This window comes from Amblyomma mixtum, chromosome 8 (assembly GCF_055824585.1).
Source record: "Amblyomma mixtum isolate Tamu chromosome 8, ASM5582458v1, whole genome shotgun sequence".
Lineage (NCBI taxonomy): Eukaryota > Metazoa > Arthropoda > Arachnida > Ixodida > Ixodidae > Amblyomma > Amblyomma mixtum.
In genome coordinates, this window is record NC_143019.1 from 105,591,445 (window position 1) to 105,616,079 (window position 24,635).

Here is a 24,635-nt window from a genome sequence, read left to right on the forward strand (position 1 = left end):
GCTTTCCGGTGGATGACCTCCAGTTGGTCATCATCATGTTTGCGCAGGTGCAAGTAGGGGGTTGAGTAGAGGATTCTACTCGTTACGAAAGCATTGGCAAGCCGCAGTGCATCCTTGCTTCGTAATCCGCCCCGCTTGTTGGAGACCCGGCGTGCCATGCGGCCCACCTGATCTCCCACCATGCGAAGTTTGGCTAGGGTAGTGTCGACCCTGCGTTGATGGTGTATGAAGAGACCAAGGACTAGGATCTCCTTGGACTCTCGGATCGGTCCCGAAGGGAGACTGATGCAAAGCGGAGTTGTGTCCCGAGGGGAGGGACGTATGTGCACAAATTATGATTTGGATGGGGCGCACTGGAGTGCGCAGTAGGCAGCGTAGTCGTCGACTAGGGTCGCCGCTGCTTGCAGGCAGGATTCCATGTGGCCCAGGTTACTTTGCGTGGCCCAGATTGTAATGTCATTCACATAAATAGCGTGATGTATCCCTGGCAAAGAAGACAATTTGGAGGGAAGATGAAGCATTGCCAAATTGAAGAGGAGGGGAGACACGACCGCGCCTTGAGGTGTTCCCCTCGAGCCGTTGGTGCATGGCCCGTGTTGCGCATCTTGTCTGCGTATATAGGCTTGACGGTCTGTAAGAAATGTCTTATGTAATGGAATGTTTTGTGGCCACAGTTGGTGTTACTGGGGTGGTCCAGGATTACTTCGTGTTTGGCTTTGTCGAATGCGCCTTTAAGATCCAAGGCCAGGGCCACCTTGTCGTTGTGGGGACATTCGACAGGATCTAAGATGTCGTGGTGAAGCTGCCGAAGTATATCCTGTGCTGACTTGTGAGGGCGAGAACCGAACATGATGTCCGCGAAATTTTGCTCTTTTTCAAGAAAATCGGAGAGTCTTTCGCACACCATCGTCTCGATCAGCTTGCCGACACAAGACGTGAGGGAGATGAAGCGAAGGTTCTCCACATCAATAGGTTTGCCGGCCTTCGGAATGAAGGTCACGAGAGCCCATTTCCAATCGAGAGGGAGAGGAGTCTCTCCGTCCCAAATGCTATTGATGTATTTGAGGAGCGCGGCGTAGGCTGCGTCGGGAAGGTTGGCCAAGAGCTTGGCCGTAACCTTGTCGCGCCCGGGTGCAGTGCCCCGCTTCATCTTGCTTAAGGTCGCCCGGAGGTCGTGGAGTTGGAAAGGCTTGTCCAGCTCCGTGTTCTCTTTGCGTGCATACGAGTACGCCGCCTGCTGGGGGTCCTTAATGGTGCATAGGTATCGATCCCTGAGCGTGTGCGCTAGCTGTTTTGTCGTTCCTGTAAAGTTTTGCAAGGCCCTACGTAATTGGCGTTGGGTTTCCGTGCGTGTTTGTATTGGATGTGAGGCGGAAGCCTTAAGTGCGGTGTTGCTGCTTGTGTCACTGATGTGTGGTTAAGATGCTAAGCTTCGCCTCTAAGAGTGGAACGCGTCATCGTCTTGCACTGCTGCCAGGGAGACCACAGAACGCCATCGCTCGTTCGGCTGTACGCCTTACTCTTCGGTAAATTGGTTTTTGAGGAAAGGAAATATATCTGTCTCACATATCTCAGTGGACACCTGAACCTCGCCGTAACGGGAAGGGAGGCAGAAGGCAGTGAATGAAGACACCGTATTCACTAGACGTGCCTTTGTTCATCCTAAACCATCGAGCTGGCATGGCGGAGCGAATTCAGGGCGTCATAACCATGCTAGTGGGGAGTCATCAAACTTGCGGTATCAAGGGTCGGAGCATAGCCACTAATATACACATAGCGCGAAGTGTGCTTGAATGCTGCGATGCACTAGGCGACAGGGTGGCAATGATGCAGCTAGATCTCGCAAAGGCCTTTGACCGTGTGTCTCATGGGGTTCTGTTCAGCTTGCTAGATCAGGCTAATGTGGGCTGTGTAATAACGGAGGGCGTACGAATGGCGTACGCGAACTGCACAACGCGCGTCATTGTTAATGGAGAGCTGACTGAAAGCCTACACGTAGGATCTTCAGTGAGGCAGGGATGTCCTTTGTCACCCCTATTGTTCGCAATCTATCTTGAGCCCCTTTGTCTGGCTATACTAAACTCTGAGTGTATAACTGGCTTCAGGTTACTGTCGGCGCATGTTAAAATCGTAGCTTATGCTGACGACATCGCCGTGTTCTGCTCAAGTAAACAGAGTATCTGTGAAGCCACGGCTGTTGTTGAGAAGTTTTGCAAATGCACCGGGGCGCAAATAAATTGGGAGAAGAGTTATGGATTCTGGCATGGTGACTGGGGGGAAACGCCAGACTATTACTCCCGACTTCGGTGGGCCACAACTCCGACGACGCATCTTGGAGTACCGCTGAACTCTTATAGCAACCCCGAACCATACTGGAATGAACAAGTGGCAATAGCAAAGGAAAAGGCCAGTGGGTGGCAGGGGCGACCCCTATCAATGTTCTCGCTCGCCACTGTGTGTAACCTGTTCCTCATCTCCAAGATATGGTATGTCATGAATGTGTTGAGCGCCTCGCGGAACAATATTCAAAGGATCCATCGGGTTTTTGCTGTATTTATTTGGGCGTCGACATGGGAAACAACTAGTCGAACAAACTTATTCTTGCCCGTGAAGAGAGGAGGCCTCGGTCTTGTTCATTTATTTGTACGACAAATCGTGTCCCGCTTTATGTTTCTTCGCGACCAGAACGATATTTTTCTTCGCACAGTTATGCAAGTTCGTTTATGTCGATTGCTACCAGGAGTTGTAGTATGCTCTGTTGAAAACATGCGTGGTACAATGACAGGTTATCTGCGTGAAGTTGTGCTTGCGTGCAGAATGTTACAAGTGCGATTTTCAATGCAGTACCTCTCCAATGTCACTAGAAAAAATCTGCATAAAGATTTAATTGAATCAATGCTCCCTGTACCCATTTACCGATTGTCAAACTGCGGAGGCCCAGGAGCAGATGTGCTCAAAAGGGTTATTAAAAGAATGCCAGTTTACCCATCTTTGAAAACTTTCTTCTTCAAACTTCATACCAGAACTCTGTCGGTCAAAACATGGAAGCATGATAAAGGACTCTTTGTCCCTTGGTCAACAGATTGCTTTCTGTGTAAAAAACCTGAAACAATAGATCACGTTTTTTTAGATTGTTGGGATGCGGTTTTTTTCTGGGATGTGCTTCAAAGAGCACTATAGAAAGATTTACCGCTACACCCGCATGGCATCAGGTTCTTACCGGTAGGAAAACAGGACATCCCTTATGACACTATTATGCTCCTTGGCCTCCATAGTTTATGCAAAACAAGGACACAATTCAACAATGCAGAAGTAGTTGTGAGATCTCCACGCGAGCATTTCATTGAAGGTGTCATACGTCTGAAGGAAGTGTATCAGGCACTGCCTGATCAGCCAACTTGGTTAAATGTGTTGGATGACTTGGTTGAACTGAAAAAATTTTAACCTGCTGTGTCAGTGCAAGTATTACTGACAAGTTTTACTTCTTTGTACCCGTTGTGAAAATGCAATAAAGAAAAAAAAAAGCTGGCATGGCGGAGTGGTTAGCGTGCTCGTATCGCACTCTGGAGACGCTGGTTCGATTCCCCAACTCGACCAATTTGCTACTCGCTTTTATTTATACTTATTGTCCGACTAGAGAGGTTAATTAGGCTAATTGGTGAATTAGCTAATTAACTAGACTTTGTCACACTTACTTGGATCATCACTATACCATCCCTTTAATTGGTTGCATGGTTACTAGCCGAAGTACAACTGGCTCCGTTTGAAATTCGCGCACTGTGATGTCACGATCATTTCGACCAAGTGAAAATCGTGACATTTCTATCGACAAATCCTGCTTACAACGATGAGGCATTAAAGGCTTCCGCCTTAATAATGGTCACGCATTGGCTGTCTCAATCCCAGATGCCGAATGTAAATGGGATTGAACATACAAGGCCTTGCTTACATGGCATACACCAGCCGCGTGGAGTATACCGCTTTTGTCCCCGATAATACATTAAAGTCCTCACCCACCCTGGCAGGTGGCAGTTAATGATTTATCGCGAGAGTTCGCTCACCGTTGTCAGCACTAACGCATACCCCACATCTTTCTCTCATCACCCCCCTCCCCCCCTCCCGTACCTATAAGCGCGATTCAAGCGCCCGCTGACCCAGCGAGACAGTTATGCGCAGTTCCTTTCCTTGAAATGATCAGAGTGTAAAACGTTGCCAACGCCAACGCCAATGAACACACCGAACACCGATGGTCTATGGCTTCAGCGGCGCGTGTTTGGCACAACGTTGTCAATGCCTGCAGCCCACATATCTCTCTCATCACCCCACCTACCTATAAGCACGATTTAGGCATCCACTTACCCAGCGTGCCAGTTACGCGCGCTTCCTTTCCTGTAATGATCGGAGTGTAAAACGTTGTTAACGCGAACGCCAGTGAACACACCGAACGCCGACGGCCTATGGCTGCAGCGCCGCGTTTCTCACACAACGTTGTCAATGCCAACGCATGCAGCGCACATCTGTCACTACAGACACGTAGCTTAAAGCGCGATTGAGGTGTCCACTTTTCAAAGAGGACAGTTATGCGCCTTCCTTGTGGTTCAGGTTGTCGCCATTTCCTTTCCTCAAAATCCAATTTACCAATTTTGCCCTCTGCTATCCAAGCTCCCGCAACATCGTATTTACTACGCGAGGCAGCCTGCTCGAAAATGTATTTACTAAGCTCAACCCCTCTCCTGAGTTTCTGTGGATCCCCCCTTAATGTGAATCCTTCTTCTCTTCTGATGTCATTTTGAGGACTCAAAGTGTGCATGAAAATAATGCTCGAAATATATCTTAAACCCGCGAGTGGCGTACGGCACCAAAGTTTTGTTCACAAAGTCCCATTAAGGACTAAAACAATAACAGGAATTGATACTAAGCAAAGATTATACGAGAGTATTATTTCAACACTTGCAATTGGGTTAGATGTTCGGACCGCAGAGAAGAAACCGTGCACTTGTTTTGTAAAAGGAATACAAAAGGAACACGTTATTACAGGAACACTTCGGAGGTCCGTACAAGGCGGCTTCTCGTTTGTCCCCTGCTTTACTCCCCAGCTCCCCTTTTCATCGTGCTCACGACAGGTCACCTTTCCAGATCTGTTTGGCTGGTGCGCGAGCCACGGTGCGTGTATTTCTACAGACGTGCCATATACACGGCGCAGCGTCTCCGTGAGTCTCATTTCCTTTCCCCCTGCTCCGTGGCTGCGGTGTCGCGTGTATACATATATAGTGCCACGATCTCGTCACACCGGCATCCAGGAGGAGGAGGTGAGATATCGGTCCGATGCGCTTTTCTATATGAAGCTCTCGCCCGTTCTTTCCAGCACTACTTTAACCGGTAACGAAGAAAAGGAAGCGATACTATTTGGTGTATGAAAACTTATACATTCGATTGCGCTTTGTAATGAAAACGATGGACACTGGACATGGAGACGTCCGACTGTGCGCTATTTCAAAATTTCTTTATGCTTTTTCTGCCCTCTTTGTAACTGCTCAGTGAACCGAACCTTTTAAACGCCGCACTTAGAACCAATGTTTCAAAGGTGAAAACTCCTGTTGACCCTTCCCACATGCGTTTAAAAAAAAAAGGTGAAAAACATGGAGCGACATTTACAATGTTTCGGCCTGTTCCTTTTTTTTCTCGTTTTATTTTTGTAAGATTGGCTCTTCCCACATACAGAGTGCTAATATCATCTGAAACAGCCAATATTGTTTGTGCAGAGCAACTTGTTTCTTCATGTGCTATCTGAAGACAAATTTATAGCTGCCTCAACGCCTTCGAAAATTATAAAGAAAACCATTATTCTTTACGAATGTTTTCTTTCACCATGCGAACATTATCGCTGTATCAGACTGCATGGATCAGTCGCTGTGGTGGCTCAGTGGTTTTGGGGCTAGGCTGCTGACCCGATAGAGGACGGGTTCGGTCCCTGCCGCAGCAGTCGCATTTCGATGCAGGCGAAATGCTAGACACAAAAGTAGAGTTCCACGTGAGTTAACGTTAAAAAACCCCAGATGTTGAAATTATCAGAGCCCTCCACTACGGCGTCCCTCATAACCTTAGTCGCTTTGGGACGTCAAGCATCGTAATCCAAACCAAACTACAGCGGCTTGCCAAGGCATGCAGGCCGCCCCGATAATCCCAAACCCGCCACCTGAGCAGTTGCAGACAGTGCTGTTGAACTCAATCCTCGATTACCAGAGACAGCTGGATCAGCGTGCTCAACAAACGGCTAAGGCTGTAGGACCCCTGGACTAAGGGCCCCTCCCCGTTAGGAGGCCGCAACGCTGTTTTATTCCGAAAGCAATACTACTCCCAAGAACGCCTTTTCCCGTATCGGCGGCCGGTAGCCCAGTTTGACCTTTAGATGACCTATGACATCATACCAGGGTGAGAGATAGGTGCCCTTTTTAAGCGAGGCTTGTTTGCACTCCTTTTTATAACTTTCTTTCCTTTTTCATTATGCCTGATGGCAAACAGCTCGAATTAAAAAAAAAAAAAGTCGAGTCCTCGCGCAGCGATGGCCGGTAGCTACGCGTGACATTTAGACGCGGCGCGCCGTCTTCCTTCCGTTAGAGGCGCGGCGCTCGCTTTCCCAACCTACCAGGCTTAACCGAAGCTAAGGCACCGCCAATTTTTTTTAAAATAAAGTTTACCACCCCCAGCAGCCTCTCGCTTAGTGTAATCTTTGCCGTCATTGGAGGGACATGTGGTCTTGAGACGCCACAAACGCTTCTAAACGCCTCTTAGACGCCTCACCTAGTCAGGAGGTGAGAGCCCGAACACTTCCTGCTGGTCCAACATACCTAGCATGCACTTGAGACGCTGCCCACGTTCGAGCTGCCCGAAAACATCCTCAAATCTGCGCTCTGGTGTTCGACAGAAAGAAGTGAACAACGTTTTGCGCTGGTCGGCACAATGGGCAAGATAATAAGACAGGAGTATCGCCTAACTTTCAATTTTACTACTGCCAAACGCCAATTCTCTACAACAGTAACATTTGGTATGGTTTGGTTTATGGGGGTTTAACGTCCCAAACCGACTCAGGCTATGAGGAACGCCGTAATGAAGGGTTCCAGCAATTTCGACCACCTGGGGTCTTTAACGTGCATTGACATCGCACAGCACACGGGCCTCTAGCATTTCGCCTCCATCCGAATGCGAACGCCACCGCCGAGATCGAACCCGCGTCTTTCGGGTAAGTTTGCCGAGAACCGTAACTACTCAACGACCCTGGCTCCATTTGCTATTATTAACGAACTGTCATTTGTCATTAGTTCTGTTTTGTTTTATTCATTTCAAAATTGTGCTTTAATACGAAAGCGCTCCACAAACAGTCGGGTGTGACAGAGCCCAAAATATGTCTATTTGCCAGCAATATTTCAGTTTTAGATGCATAGATTACAAATATTATAGTTATGATGTAGTGCGCAATCACTGTGTAGAAAATAAAAACGAAAATTTCTAACACAGGTTTATGTTGAATGTAAATAAAAATTGCATTTGGCATGTCCCAATTCGGGAACATTGACATGTAAAACATGAATAGCAGTATCAACCACCGAGGTGAAAACTATCTATTATTAACCTAAAATCTGCCTCCCGTTGGCAGATGTTAGTACCCCGCATTTGTGAGGATGCAAATCTACTCCCGGTCAGCTGCCGTTTCAAACTGCAAGTTCCCCGAGTTGTTGGTGAGTGAAAATCCACTCCAAATTTAACAGAGTATATCAAACCTCGATTAAGGAGGGCGCTAGATAACAGGCCGTTCGCTCCAGTCTGTTCATTCTTTTAATGCGAAAGCAATACTACGTCAAGTCTAACCGCTCGTCGCGTGGTCCGTGGACCCCCTTGCTCCTCGAGGAGCCGCCGCCGCGCATAATAGATGGTGTGTTTTCACTTGGTCGAAGTGGTCTTGACGTCACAATGCGCGAATTTCAAACGAGGCCAATTGAACTTTGGCTAGTAACTATGCAACCAATTTAAGGGGTCGCATAGTGATGCTCCAAGTAAATGGGTCTGAGTTTCGTTAATTGCTTAATTAACCAATTAGCCTAATTAACCTTTCTTGCCCGACCACATAAATATATAAAACCGCGTAGGAAAATGGTCGAGTTGGGGAATCGAACCGAGGTCTCCGGAGTGCAAGACGAGCACGTTAACCATTCCGCCATGCCAGCTCGATGGCTTGGAATGAACAAAGGCGCGTCTGTGAATACGGTGTCTTTGTTCACTCCTGTCTTCCTCACTTCCCTTATGGCGAGGTTCAGGTGTCTAGCGAGATATGCGAGACAGAAACATTTCCTTTCCTCAAAAACCAGTTTACAGACGAGCAAGGGTAGAGCTGAGCGGGTGATGGCGTTCTGTGGACTCCTTGGCAGCACTGCAAGACGCTGTCGCGTTCCACTCTTAGAGGGGAAGCTTAACATCTTAACCACACATCAGTGACACAAGCAGCAACACCGCGCATAAGGCTTTCGCCTCACCGCACTTTAGGTCAACAAAGCGCCAAACTGAATTTTTTTTTAATATTTAGGAGGTGGCACTGATATTTAAAAGGCATGAAGAACTTTCCTGGGCATCAGTAACTATACCGTCATTTGTTATCCACCAGTAGCTAGCCCACACTGTGCCATTCAAAGGAGATATTTTAAACTTTAATTCTAAAAAATGTGGACAGTTCCTAGAGATCATGCGCAAAGATAATGATTTTTCATGGCCGACACTTCCTATGCTGCCGAAGAAGTTGATGAGGGCAAGACAGTTTTTATAGGTCAGATTTTGAGGCGTGGAGGAAGTGTCGGCCATGAAAAATCACTATGCTTGCGCATAATGTCTAGAAACTATCCACATTTCTCAGAATTAAAGTTTAAGATATCCCCTTTAAAAATCAGATCTATAAATATTGTCTTGCTCTAATCAACTTTTTCGGCAGCTATAGAAAATCAATGCGATGTACCGCGCATTCGAAACTCTTATTGTAATTTTGTGCTTTCAGCGCCGGGTGTCGCGCTGTGGCAGCCACACAAAATATAAGCGTTTGCCAGCTTTCCTTTGCTAGAGTGGCCACATATGCACACAGAGACGACAGAAAGAGAGGGAGGCAACCAGAAAGCGCTGCGCAACACAGCAGTACGTTGACGCCCTCCGAACCCAACCTCTCGGACTCAGTCCCAGGTGCCAGCACTCAGACCATTCTCACCATCCCGAGATGTTTCATTGCATCCTTCTTTGGCTCAGCAGCAAACTTTAGACCACTGCTGAAAACGTAGTGGACTGCAATGGGCAACTGCACATCATCAACGATGTGCACAACAGTCTTGGACGGTGGTGCCGGTGGCGGGAAGTCGTGGCGCAGTCGAGACAGTACTTGGTGCCCCAGGAACTCGCTGGTTCTCTCAATGACGAAGAAAGGATCGAGCCAGTGCCATGTGCAGGTGGTCGCTTCAGCAGAAGTCTTGAAAAGAAGACGGTGGTGATCCCTCTATAGTAGTACTTGCCGCTCCCACTCAAACAGATCCTTGCAGACACCAGTGCCGTATACCGCAGACGCGTATCCCACGCGGTTCCCTTGGCCTCTTGTGCCGTTTTGTGCTTTCAGCGCAGCAGCTTTCAACGCGATGCTGAGGCATCGCGCAGTGAATATGGCTTCCAGTTATATGGTTACGCTTATCCCGTCCCTAGCGCAGACGTTATAAAGCAGCGCGGTAAAAAATATGTAGTATTTTTTTTTCTTCATGAGCACTGTGCATGGCATCAGTAACCTCGAAACATGAAGCATTGCTTTTCTTTATTCCAGCAAACATTTATTCGCACTTAAGGTTTGATTTATGGGGGTTTAACGTTCCAAAGTTACTCAGGCTATGAGGGACGCCTAGTGAAGGGCTATGAAGGGAGCCAAGGTTTTGCTGAGAATGTATTAGCACTTGCATTCTCAGCAAAACCTGGAAGGGACACTTAAGCGCCGTGATGATGCCAGAGCGTTAATGGCTCTCTTCAGCGGCCTGGGGTCCTCGTTGAGTATCACTTCGTCTAGGTTCTGCTTACATGCCCTTATATAAAGAATTCGCCACCCTGTACCTAGAGTCCCAGAGAGCGGAGAGTCCTCACCCCACTCCTGGTGCAGCGGTGCAGCGGCTAAGTCTTGCGCCACTGCGCCGGCAGGGGGCTGCTTCAAACACAGCCACCGGCAGGGCTTGTGAGATCTGGGTTTCTCTCAAACAGGGACCTCTCGCCAGCAACCATTAATTTTACAATCAGCTGCCATGGTGGGCAGGTTGTGATGACCTCAGAGGGTGACGTGATTATCAGGTGGCTGCTAAGACAGCTGCTTTTTCGGTCACAACGCTCACGCCGGGAGCCTTAGCTCTTTCGTGCTAATAGTATCGGTTCTGATTTGGGAGACTCGGGCCCATTGTAACACATTACGCGCGAGGTGCACGTAGTGTGAAGCCGTGTCAGCAACCAAATGTTTCCCCAATGTTGCGACAGATCTGTGTGTAGTACGAGAAAGCTATGTTTCTGAACCAATGAGTCATGCTGGTGCAGCACGTGATAAGCTCTCAAAAGCGATGAAGATTGCTTAAGCGTACCTTAGGATCAAGGTAAAATAAGCGTCATATTTTTTATCAGCCCTCGCTATTTGCCTCTCCTCTTCATTGTACGCGTAAAAAGCAGGCTGTATCTGTTTAATTTGGTGTCATTGCTCCATTAATTGCAGCGATGAAGAAATGATGGCTTACCCATAGTTGATGTCGAACCAGTGTAATAACTGAGTTTGTGAGGAGAAGGAGCTACCCTGCCGTACATTACATGTGCCGCTCAGAAAGAGCTAGTGATTTCAGAGCCAGAAAGAACCAGCCAATTTGGCGTCCAACTACTCAGTCTATGGGTGTAGTATCGAATACGGGCCATACCGGCCATGTTTCAATGTTAGCGAAATACAAAAGTGCCCACTGGCTCTCCAGTGTCCGTAGACGTAAAAAATCCTAGGTGGTCGATGTTATTTCATTACCCTCCACTACGCGCCCAGTAGCTCAAATCCATACTCTAAACGTTGAACCCCACAATTCAAACCTGCGTATTTATGCGCAGATTGTTGTTCGTGCGGCGTACAGTCGTCATAAAACCCTTCGCGAGTCTTTGTTGGGGTGATCGGTGTTCTGTAGCGAATTCATACAGCAGGAAATGTAATAGCTCCCCTTTAGTTTTGTCCACGCTCTTACTGCTTTCCTATTTCAACGTTTGCCTTGCAATCAAAATGTTCACCAATAAATTTTTGAAACAAAGAAATCAATGTCCCACACTCGCCGAATACCAGCAAGGACTACCTTGCACAAGTTTCCAGGCACTCAAACAACGTAAAAAGCAAGCATGCCAAGAAGATAACTTATCCGCAGCCAGTGAGCAAAGAAAAATTGTTCTAGCTTGAGTGCACACAACCGCCCCTATATATAAGCGGGAAAACAAAGAAGAAGAAAATATATGCACACATCGACAAAAAATACAAGTTCGACGACTGTTCTTTTAATCACCTATGAAATGAACTTCTTTAGAGCTCCCTTCAAGGAAAAAAATTCTCTGCCTCTCCCGTAACCGAGAGTAGAGTAAGCATGAAATGTTTACGGGCCTAATGTCATCTCGGTGGACACCCGAACCGCACCGTACAGGAAGGGAGGAACGCCACCACCCGTTCAGCGCGATGCCTTGCCATTTGAACGCAAGGTTTTTTGAGGAAAGGAAATGGCGCAGTAATTCTCTGCCATCTCGGTGGACACCCGAACCGCGCCGTAATGGAAGGGAGGAACGCCACCACCCGTTCGGCGCGATGCCTTGCCCTTTGAACGCAGCGCTTCTCCCCCGGATCACGTATGACAACGAAGTGTAACGTGGCATTTATGTGCTTTTTGCACGCGTTATTAGAAATCGGAAATTATAATTCCGTGCATTATCAAACCCACAGCTCCACTGATATCTTGATAAACATTGAGAAGGCACTGGCAGCAGTTATTTTTTGTCTCGTTTGGAGACCAACCGGCGCTTGCATGCCGGTCGCGTAGGAGGGCTTAGAGAGTCTCGTTAAATCTCGTCAAGTCTCGTAAGGTGCCCGGATGTTCTCGTTTCAGAGCCCGGATGACGAATTCAGTGCCCGGATGAGCGGATTTCAGTGCCCGGATGAGTGGATTTCAGTGCCCGGATAACTGGAATTCAGTGCCCGGATGACTGGAATTCAGTGCCCGGATGAGTGGATTTCAGTGCCCGGATGAGTGGATCTCGGTCTCGGCGTGACGTCACCACACTGCCGACAACGGGAGCTAAAAGCATTTCATGCTTAAAAAATATCAAATCCAATGTGGAGCCCAGCTTCTTAAGAGCTGTTTTTAGTAATTTTTCCATGTGCACCTTATTCCAAATGCGAAATTGCTGCGATGCACGCGTAGTTCTTCAGACGCTTCAATATTTTGGAACAACAGCCTAAACACAAGTTATGCTGTTTGTATTCAAGCAATTTCTTGACTGTGTATTATCACCTAACAATACGTCCAACAGTTCTAGCGCAGAAGCTCTCGTCATTAATTTTTTTTCTCGCAAATAATCGCGCAAACGACACCTCCTAGTAGTGCACAAAATGCAAAAAACCAAAACAGACGATTTGCATCCAGATGATGCAGTCTTCTCGGAAGCAAAATTCGGTTGGTTTTTCAACATTATATCAAAGCGTATACACTAAAATTTCTTCTCGCAACATTTTTAATGCGCCGTTAACAAGAGAATTACTTCAAGGCTCAAAGCCATCACTTATTATTTAGCTCGGCTCACATCAGTGATTCTCCGCTACCTAACATCAACAACATCCACTTTGTGAATTTTGCGCTCGGTTCCTTGAGCCACTACGTCCATCACTATACGGTTCACAGAACAAAATGTTTGCACGACTGCCAGCTCCGCAAGGCAGAATTCAACATCACTGACAGGACAATGGTACACAGTCGTGGTCAAAAATTGAGAAATTTTTCGCTTTTTGACCTTTCTGCGACAGGATTGTGGCCGTGAGATCAAAAAGACATCACTTATACCGCTTCAGCGACCATGGAAACAGAAAGTCAATCATGTTTTGTGAAGATCTTTTTCTGTTCTTCCATTTGGTTTTCTTTCTTTCTTTATGCGTTATGCCATGAAGACAACACTGGCTGGCTGATATAAGGAACCGTTTCAGAGACGCTACGCGCCGTTTAGTACGGACCTAATAAGCGGCCGTTGAATCAGAGCCTATTCTTTTCTCTAGCATTTTTTTCGGCGACGGCATCTCCTGAGCGGTAAGCGAAGATGTGCTCTCGTTGTACAGGTTGACCTGATCTTAGAGGCGCCTCTCGTTTCAAAGCTGTTGCTAGCATATGCTCCGACGCGGGCAGGCCGGACACAAGCTCAAATGCTGAAATGTTTAGGGGAACCCCTAAATATAAGCTTGCCCTACCATAAGCTTGCCGTCCCGGTTAGCTCGGTAGAACGACTGCTCAAGTGAAGCGGTGGTCCGGGTTCGAACTCCGGACAACGAAGATTGTATAGTACGAAAGCTGTAAAGTTTTCCTTTGTATCGATATGGCTGCGCTTGAGTGGATGCCAGTGAGTAATTACTCCCTTATTGCAAACACTAGAGGTGTTTCTGCAAACGTCTCGACATCGCTGTCCCTGCCAAGTTCAACGCAGCCAGCTTCGCGATTATTGCCAGCAAAACTGTGCCAAAGCAGACATTAGTTGACCTGTTAGTAGGTGGCTTGTGGCTTGTATTACCACCAGATATTAGCAGCTGCAGCGATGATGCGCCGTTTGTTCAAGTCGGACGGTTGGCAGTTCTAGCGAATAGTTAGTTAATGAACTGCTCTAATGCTCCACCCGGCGCGAAAAACGGCATAAGCGCATTCTCATGCTCGTTTTCGTTGTCACCTCACGCTTCATGTTAGTTGCCCTGGTTGTTCTTGGTTGTAATTGCTTCTTTTTCCCAGAGGAGCCGTTTGCAATATGGCTTTCATCTGACACAGGTCGCCACATGGATCTTATGTAAGCTCAGAAACAGGCGTTCCCTTCCTCAGTATTTGTCGCTTAATTCTGATTTGGTTTTTGCTCATTACAAGCATAGCATGCTTATATAAGGTTAAATGTACCGGCAGGATAGCCTAACTTATGGCGCACCGAACGGCGGCCGCTTACTGGCCATGTACTCATGTTTGTCACGCGACAAGCTCATTTTTTTATCTTTTGACCTGGAAGTGTTATGCTAAAAAAATAACCGAAATTTAACAATAACTTACCACACAAAGAATAATAAACGCTGAACGAGCTTCATAGACGCCTTTTCGAAGAAAATGCGATGATAATATTGGTGTATTTTTTATGGCGCAAACAGTTTTCGTGAACTCAAGGTGCGGTCGAAAACCCATATCCTAAACACTTCGTGCTAAATAAGCCGAGTACACGCCAGTGGACAGATAGTGCCTAATGCGTCACCGGTTAGTACACGGTGACACTGGGGATCGAACGCCGCATCTCAGCATGCATGCTTAAATCATTAGGCCACCACTGTGTTACAATATGTGAAGAAAATATGAACTCGAAAAATTTCTGCTTTAATGTACCTATATTTCACCCTGACATCCCTGCATACGGTGGGGTACAGCAAGAGTGTGAAAAAAAAAGTAATACATGATTGCAGTTATTGGTTTGCTTTGTTTAATTCGTCAAGTTTAACGTCCCAAAGAAACTCAGGCTATGAGAGACGTCGTAATGGACGACTCCGGATAAATCTGGCCACCTGGGGTTCTTCAGCGTACACTGACCAGCACAGCCCAAGTGCCTCTAGCATTTTGCTTCCATCGAAATGCGCCCGCTACAGCTGGGATCGAAGCCGCGTCCTTCGGGTCAGCAGCTTAGCACTATAAGCAACGAAGTCACCGGGTCGGCTCATGGGAATGCAGTTAATACGTTATATTCTGCAGCTGCCACTTCATTAAAGCTGCATAGGTGTCTTTAATTGCTGAATCAACACGAGTATAGTCAACTTCTAAATTTCCAAACATATGAATGCGTTTTATTAGTTCGTATTCAGGGATTATTAGCGGAGGAGGTCCTGAAGGCCAAGACTCAAATAGCACTCCTGTACTGGATGACTAAGGGATTAAGATGCAGTTTCTCTCAAGATTATACAAAGCAAGAAGCTAGTGCCAAGAGCTCGAAAATGCATTCAGTTCTTGCAAATAGCAAGAGTGCAACAAATTCAAGTTGTCATATAAACATTTGCAAAACTGAACAAAATTACACAACGGATATATGAAAGAACGGCGAGCACACTACCAATTACAAATCAAGTTTAATTCAAAGGAAAGCCAAGTTTAATTCAAGAATGGCATAGTTAGAAGAGAGAGAGAAACATCATCAGCAGGATAGCTCACTAAAGAACACAAGGGGAGAAAATATTTTAATGTACGTTTTCTCTGGAACCAGAAACTACTTTAAGCTTTTCTTAAAGTGACAGCTGGATAGATTGGAATGACCTTTATATAGGGACTATGGGGTGCTAATCACAAAGAGGTCACTGTCGCTGAAAACGGAGCTTTTATAAACCAACAAAGCACGAAAAACGAAATACATATACCACCCCCACCGGCAAATTTCCTAAGTAAAATACATGGATGGGCCCCGATTTTCGGGCCCTGATCCCAGAGGCTACGTCATTCACTTTAAACTGGTGGCAATTCGTCCTTTTTTGTAAAGCCGTGCACGTAAGGACGTGCCCACGAATGGCCCGTTGGTCCCGAGATCAGGTCACGGATCAGACGGCTATTCAGGTTGCGGATGGGGCTCTTCGTTTGTTTGCGAGACGGTGTCATCATGTCGAAACTTCACGCATCGTCATCGAGCTTATCTTTTTGTACGGCGTCGTATATGGACACAGCGGGGGCATGTGTTTTCGTGGGTAGGGTACCTTCAATAACTAGACGCCTAGCAACGTAACCTCCACAGAAGCCTCTGTTTAGATGCCCCCCACAGGAACTGTGAGGCCTTGCGCGAGCAGCCGTGGCAGTCTAGTGATGCGAAGCGTGAAGCCGGAGGCAATTGGGATATCGAGAAAAAAAAAGGACATTTTGTTCGAATGTAGCATATGGTGGCGTGTAATCTCGCCGCATGCAGTTACTGTTCTCGAAAGATCATTGACCGTGGTGTGATCGCATTGCGTCGGGGTCGCGCCTATACCTGCCTGCTCGGCAGTATGGACCGTTCAACCCGTTCTGCCTATGGCAATGCTGTCACTGGAATGTTATTTTACAGCGTCGGGTATCCTTAGGTCGTTATTTAAAGATGCGGCTCCGCTGACATCCGAGATCTCGTGAACACCGCGTGTGCATAGCCAGTGGCCTGTGCATCGCGCTAACTACGACGTTTCCATGTGGAACGCGCAATCACAGCAAAATGGCGCCCTACGCGATTAAGTCAGCGTGTGTAACTTGTCAGCGAGCATAAAAGAAAACGACTCAAGAATTCTAAAGATGAACAATGTCCAACTCAACTGCGTGTGCGTGTGCGTGTGCGTGTGTGCGCGCGCGCGCGCGTCACAAACATTTATTGAACAGCCTAAATCGAAGTTAGTTTGCCGCTCCCTCATTCCAGGGTGCTCCCTCATTCCAGACATTTTATACCATTGGCTTTTCGTGCCGCTCTTACCCGGTCCACCTGCCATAGGTGGCCTTCCGGGTTTGAGCTAGACAGATAGCTCCGCCTCCCAGTCCTCAGTTGTTAGGTCATTGATTCTCTCAATCTCTAGATTTTTGTGGCATGCCCGTACCATGAGATATGTTAGCCACGTGGCCGCATAAGGTACAATGCGGTCCACGCGAATTTGAGAACATAAATCTAAATTTGACTGGGGCTTAGATGAGGATTTGTTGAGATTTCCATAGGATGACCTCTTGTTCTCTCTTCAGATTTTTGTCCAGTTCAGCGTATATTTTCTTTCTTAATCTCAAATGTTGGATTAATTCTCTATAGCTTAATAACGTGTTTGAATAATTAACTTCCCGAGAATGCTGCGACCCAGAGTAATAGCGCGCAGGCAGCGGCATGAGCTCTATCGTTTTTAATGTCCGCAGAGTGTCCTGAGGTCTATATTACTGCGGACACAACATTTTTGTCTTCTCTACTTTGCAGTATTCTTGTTGCGTGCAAACCAATCCTCCCGACATGAAGTCTTGGAATCCGTAATTACATATGAGAGCTTTCGGGAAACCAACGTCCAACAACCGCAACGTTCTACTCCTAGGAAATTGTCTTGCGCCGAATTGAAGTCATATTAACCGATATCCGATCCGCATCCGTCTATGTTATTGTTGTTATCCCGTTGACCGGGCCCGCAGCGCACAAGTAAATTGCCTCTTCCATCCCGTTCCAGGTTCTCCTGACGGCCTTCACCCTAGCCTTTCTTTTTTCCTTGAGAAATTCCGGGTACAGGCTTCTCGGAGTAGGTAGGCCACACCTCGCTCTTCTATGATTTTGTTTGAAGTCCTCCCTGTCATCAGTACCTTAAATGTCTGGGAGCCCTAGTATGTCCAGTACCTCCGTTGCTGCCCTACTTCCCGATAGCCGTGCAATACACCTACACGCAAACTTGGCTCAGCAACGTGCAAAATATTAGCGTGAGCACACGCAAGACGAAGCTAACAACGGACACCACTAGCGCTGACTCACGACTGAGGGTTAACAAAGAAAATAAGTGAATGTACGCTACGCCGGAAGAAGAGCTCAGAATACGTCCAGATATGCCACCTCTTTTTCATGCAGGACAATCGACTGGTCACTAACGTAACTGTGCTTCTTTTATATTTATGGTATGTGCCTGAAATTTCCAGAAAATACTGATTAGGAAGCCTGAAAAAAATTGCTGTAAAAGAATTTGTTCCTCAGCTAGTTGGCGGAAAACCTCAGAACTACAGTAGATAAACAGACGCCACACAGGGAAGAACACACACACGCGAAAAAATATTTCTTTTCTCTCAAAGGCTTTTACCGGTGGCTTTCAATACTGTGCCTTGCAGCATTAGAGGGTGGGGGTTTCTCCAAAGCCCTCCTAAGCTCCCCCAAGCGAGCGTTTAGGCATCGGCCAGTTTTCCCTAAGTATGCCTCGCCAATTTTTGCATGACCCCTTTTTCACATCCGAGTTCCGTGGTTCGCTGAGCATCCTTATTGCCGCAGCACTTCTGGTGATTGTTGCTGAAGAGTCATGATGGAAGCAGCACCATCAGAGCAATAAGCGACCTAGTGAGCTCGAGAATCGTAGTGAAAATACATGGCTTTCCCATAAAAATTCGCCCTTGTGTGCGACAGAAACAGCAGCGAGGCGAGGTAAGTGAGGAGACTCATCGTTTCTGGCCGCAAAAGAAGAAACAAAAAGAATTAGACGCTGAGACCTTGCACTTCAGTCTACCGTGTCATAGGCGAGGCCACGGAATCGGCAAGCCGAAGCAACACTCATCGTAGAGGCTACAACCACAGAGCTGACAAGACTGTGCATAACCCGGACCAATACATCTGCTCGTTATGCTATTGGTTGTGGTTCAAAATCTACCTTTGTGCTGTGGTTCTTCGCCAAGAGCAGGTGCTCTTCTTAGAGCTTGCCAACTGTGACCTCTCCATCTTCCGCCGGTGCTAACGCTGATCCATTCGCGCTACAACGCTCGTAACCCTCGTGCGAGGTTTACTGTGAAAGCAGTAGCAGTGCCACTTGGCGAATATGCCGGCGTGTCCTATGTGAAGCCTCGGCAAGTGAAATATCAAGGAGTGTCGCCGTCCTACCCACCCCAGCATTACCTTCTGAACGCGCAACCTGCCAATCTATGCACCAATCTTCAACCTCTACAAAGCCTCCACTCATGGAGGGTATGGCGAGAGCATAGGAGTGCGTAAGCGGAGAGTGTTTACGTCGGGAACCATAACAGAGGGTGGTCACCGTGGAAGGCGTAGGGAATGTACGGCGAGAACAGAGGAATGTAGCACAAAGATTGTTTTGTTTTTCGCTCGCTTCCAGTTAAACAGGAGAGCTGTTTCACTGCATGTTTTAAATCATCACAATGACGTTGTTCCCTGTACATAAGCAACCTCATCTGAGGGAATACGCTACATCTGTCTGTTGGCAAAGTACTTTCCAGTGAGTGCCCAGCTGTATTTTCGGCGGCATCCTGTGCTTAAGTTTAGTGGCATATATTAGTCTAAATGACAGACATATTTATAAATATCTTACAGGAATTTCAATGCATTCTGAGATTACTAAAGGAAACCTTGATTGTTGAATAATTTTCTCTCCGTTTTATTACTCCGCTCGTGCCAGGCGATTGCCAGCAAAGATTCAGCGCGTGTACATCCACCTGTAACTTTAAATGTACAGCTTATTTGGTGTAGTACGCTAACCTCAATGTCGTTGTCACGACGAATTCACTTGCGTCGTGGTTCGGTGCATTTATAATGGACAGTTGAATGCTATCAGTGCGGTAGCGCAAGTTCGCCATTCGCTGAAGAGCCAAATACCCACACTCTGCCGAAATGCGTTTACTTTACCACTGCACTGTATGACACCGCAGAGAGCTCGGTGTAGTATTCAATTCATGAACTGTTATAATATTGTATTTGCCGAAAAAAAAACAGTATAAGTAGCTCTATGGCTACGATACACTCTGGTTCAAGAAAGGGTACTGCGCATACACAGACAAGGATGAGACGTTTAGCACAACAAGCGCTGACTCATGGCACCACCGGGACCGGGGTGCATGGTGTATGAGATTCTCCGTAATCTTTGGAATGGTATATATCGGTCACACGAGCTGGTGTTTAAATGATCGGTTAAAAGAGCACCAGCTTTCTATCGAGTCTAAAACAGGGTCGAATCTACTCCTGCGTTGCGGCGCATGCCCCGAGGCTACACGCAACAAGCCGTGCCTGCCTTTGCTGGAAAAACAAAAAATTTCAGAAGGAAAGGTCATGTCGCAGTGAACTTCCCGAGGCGTTGTTCATAAGAAAAGGTGGGGATGACTGTGTCGGGGAACCGTTATGTTGTAAGGAAAACAAGGCTGATTTTTTAACTCGGCGTGGTCGTAGATATGGCATTTTCGATGCTACAAAATATATTTTTTGTCGAATAAATCAGCCGCGAGCCTGCTCTTGTGTTAACCTTCTCGTCGTTGTCTGTGTGTGCGCAGTGCCCTTTGCTGAAATGTCCGACCGGCTCATCCGACAACGCTCTCTCTTGCACTCTTGTTCCTACTTTGTTGCTGCGCATTGACGAAAAGAACCCTGACGACATATAAATGAAAAGGCTACAAGCACTGTTAACGACCAGCTTTTCTAAACAGAAGAAGTATATGCACCTGCCACAGTGTCGATGGCATGGCGTGAAGGCTTCTCAATTATCGCAAGAATGCAGTTTAATTCACCAAAGAGGCGAAAGATGGCTCCCTGACGTACGTGGCTTCTCTTTTAATAATAGAAAAGCACTCTTCTAACTCCAGTTTAAAGCTTTATATCCGAACGTTACCTTACCGTCGTCATATTTTCTAGGAAACAGATTAACACAGCGGGACGGAACGAGGACAAGATAGAAGAAACGCAAAACACAGGATGGGCGCTGTTCCGTTGCGCTTTGTTAAACTGTTTCATAGAAACTATGAAGCAACTAGCTTTCACACAAATCCTCTCGTCATATAATGGCTCGCACTAGTGCTCGAGACAATGCATTGATCGATATGAGGACGCCACATGGCTGTGTGTATTTTTGTGTGCTCTGTGGCAACCATTTAAGGTTCTCCCTGATTTTTCGATATAAGATATCACAGCAAAGAAAAATGCAATTCACTGTTCAGTTCTCGAAAGCTAGACAATAAGAACCATGCGGGCAAGCCTCTTTGCTTGCAGCTCGTGCAGCGTGTTTCAGCTGGAACACCATCCTTTTGGCCGGTGCGTATTCTTCAAGTTCGAGTAAACGTTCAACGGAACGTTTCCACTTTTTCTGTCTTTTTTCTGTACGTTGTCCACATTATTTTTGCCCCATGAACTGCAACCAACCCAACCATGAGCAGCATCTGTTTTTCTAGCTGGTTTTCTCTTTTATTGCTTGTAATTGCATTCTGAGACAGCCTTTTTAATATTGCCATTGCCTTGGCAACTGTCGCGCACACAGTTTCTAACGGCTGCCTTTATACAAATGTAGTCTCCACACCGACGGAAGCGTACTTCCTGCATAGTTTTTTTTCCATTAAGCGAGCAAACTCTTCCGTTTCCCGGTACCCACCCTTACCTATCACGCATAATATAACTTCTAGAGTAAAACGCTGGGACACGGTCGTCGTTTTGAAGGCAAGCTTCACCTTTGCAAGCAAATATAGTTGGTGCGATAATCACCAGCAAATGTGCGCACCATTCTCTCCACCCACAGCAAGGCGTCCCGCGTTTCGACTCACAGAGGCGTCGTAGCCTATGCTTGAACGTTGTTCCTGGTATCACTGACTTTCACCGTGCGCTCGGCAGTGGATTCCAGTGCGACACAAGTATGCTTCTAGAGGCAGTAACGGTTGACATAGCTCCGATGAGTGCGCCTGGAGGTTTTTGAGCAAAAACCCAATGACTAGGCAAGCTTTCAGTTTAAAGGTTCCTTTGTTCAGTTACAAAGTTTTGTTAAAATTGGAAGTGGGGACTGGAAATACTCATTGTTTCTTAAAAGACAGCACATGAGTCCTTTACGCTATAAAAATACCCTGGTGCCAAGGGGGCATTGGCTCCGTACCAGGGCTCTATATGCTGTGTCTCAATTGGTTTGGTTTGGTTTATGGGGTTTGGTTTGGTTTACGCCGTAGCGAAAGGCTCCGGAAATTTCGACCACCTGGGGTTCTTTAACGTGCATTGACATCGCACAGTACACAGGCCTCTAGAATTTCTCCTCCAAAGAAATTCAGCCGCCGCGGCCGGGATCGAACCCGCGTCTTTTGGGTCAGCAGCCGAGCACCATAACCCCTTAGCCACCGCGGCGGCGTGTCTCGATTATCAATTGATACTCAGCACCAAATGTGAATTCGGCGTTTGTGGTCTCTTGCGAAATTGACTGATATGTGTGCCAGTTTTCTCATTTAAAGTAGATTGACGTTCACAGGGTATGACAACAGATACATCAGGAAAGGAACCTACTATGAGAAAATATTTGTTAAACAAGTTTGAGATCTCTATTTCAGAGGCACCAGGTTTATGAAAGTGAATATTTTTGGTATTTTGTTATTTGTTTACTAATTCCCTATATGTCTTCCACATAAGCCTGGAATTGCTGGCAGTACTAAGGAATTTGTTGATTGAGTATGAAGATTAATCTTTTTTGATGCCCTTATTCAGTTTATTGCATGTTTTTATAATCACGGAGATCACTTTCATCTCTTGTGTTTAAATATCTTTGGAAGAGGTTGCCACAAAATTTCATCCTCTCGTATCCGTGGTTACACATGGTTTGCGCAATTTCCTGCGTTTTTTCAAGATTGAGTGAGAAACACTGCTCGTAAAGGGATATATATGACGATATGAAAACGTTGTAGGGCTTATTGGATTCAGTTTCTTCTAATACGTCATTCCAATCAAAATTTGACACTAGGTCAACAAACTTTTCCACGGTGCGCTCTTAGTACATTCTTTGCAAGAGTTCCTCATTTGATCGAGTTGGTGGATTCGCAGAGAGATAACAAAATATCAGGAAATGATCACTTATGTATGATTTTAAAGCGCGCGCTTTGACATCCTCAAAATCAAAACTCGTGATACAGAGGTCAAGTGTCGTTTTCGTGGTCAGTGATTGGTACACTGACTACATTGCAGCACATATATGCGTGTCAAATTTCTTTGAAATCTTTATACACCGAGTTGTCAGAGGTTAAACTGACGTTGAGCGCTACCATAACAGTTTGAAAATTTAGTTGAGAACCTTTTTCTAGGAACTTTTCTGAAAATGATAAGTCTTTGAAACAAGCACATGGCGGTCTGTATACAACAGAAAACAATATATCTGAGCCCTATATGGCTATACATTCATGACTCATCTATTGCCTTAAATTCTGGAATTACTTGATACTGCAAATCAGAGTGGACGTAAATACACACACCTCCGCTCAGTTTTTCTGTACGAGGTGCTAAGACACGGTCGTATCCATCAAGTGGCGGATATTTCTCCTCGGATGAGAACCATGCTTAGGTAAAACAAATCAAATGAAAAGAATGATCCATGGTAGACAAAAGTGTATGAACTTCATCAAACATTTTTATGTAAACTTCTCGCATTTAGATGAAGCACTGACACTTTACAGTTCTCATTTAACTGCGGAACAACATGAGAAAAATGTGAAACTGAAAGCAACATGTCAAATTGGAATAGCCAAGGATTGTTTGCACTGTATCCAGCTATTGCATCATGTGAGGCGGTCAAGGTCCTTTTTCTCGTGGACAACAATCGCGCTTTCACTGCTTGCGCGCCTCAGAAGGATCTTACCATTGACTTGCCATACAAACTTATAGCCTGATACCGATGCCCATTCATTTGCTGTGGTAAGGAAGTTGCGGCAGAGCCTAGTCATGTTCTCGCAGATATATATGTTATCAGTTACGTCATCCAACTCTTTCCTGTTTGACAGCCAGTTATCACGCGTTTCTTGAGGATGAAACCGTACAATTACGCAGGGGCGTTTTGCCTGCTTTCGTACGTAGTCTGTTTACATTTGTGATGTCGTTCCGGGTTACCGGCGGCAATTTAAGCTTCAGTGCTATTTCGTTCACTTTCTTCAAAAGATCCTCGTTTTCGCTAGCGGGCATTCCATATATTTCAGGGTTTAGGCGCCGCTGCGAAATTCGAGATTATCTGTTTTGTTTGGTCTCAGTCAGGTCTTTAATAGGGCACTCCTTTTCGAGTTCGTTCAGTCTTTTCGTCAGATCTTTTGTAAAGTTTTCTTGAGTAGTAGCCTTGCCTGGAATTCGTAAAAATTATCTGACAGCATCTGCACTGAACTTTCCAACCATTCCACTTTTTGAGGCAATGCTAGGACTGCATCCATTTTCCGTTCCAGTGAGATTATAGGTGTTCCACTATGGTTTCTTTTTTCAACTTTTTGCCCTTCAGAACTTAACTCTGGGGTTTCGCTTTTACCTTTATCACCTTTGCAAGTGCAACATTTATATTTCCATATCTTTTTTTTTGTTTTTTTCGCCTTGTGTGTTTCTTCAGCTACACCGGAGCATTCATATACATGAAAGAGAAATTTGTACTCACAGCAGCAGAGTTAAGCGTCATCCTCGTCAAATTTTTGTCGTCACGAACAACACCGCAACTTGGGCATGGCTATCTACAACAGTCACTGTCTAAAATAGGAAAAACTTGTGGCAGCAGCGGCAGAGAGCAAAGTACTTGAAGGCAAAGAAAGCCACCAACCTGCAAAATTGAGACCAACGCTCAGTTGCATCCGCGCTGCGCTGCCGCTGCTGCCAAATAACTGGCTACGCCCGTACTTGATTATCAGTTGCCGGTGGCGTCGCTT

At 46.3% G+C, this 24,635-nt stretch overlaps 1 protein-coding gene across 2 annotated transcripts in view; it reads left to right on the forward strand.

The window, feature by feature from the left end:
- The first annotated feature begins 13,292 nt into the window (after positions 1 to 13,292).
- Positions 13,293 to 24,635, forward strand: part of LOC149333786 (uncharacterized) — a 51,576-nt gene continuing 40,233 nt past the window's right edge. The window contains exon 1 of one of the 2 annotated variants that reach the window (XM_089558777.1): positions 13,293 to 13,358. The gene's annotated coding sequence lies outside the window, so the exon portion shown is untranslated. The remainder of the gene's footprint in view (positions 13,359 to 24,635) is intronic. The other variant, XM_089558776.1, reaches the window with a different exon arrangement.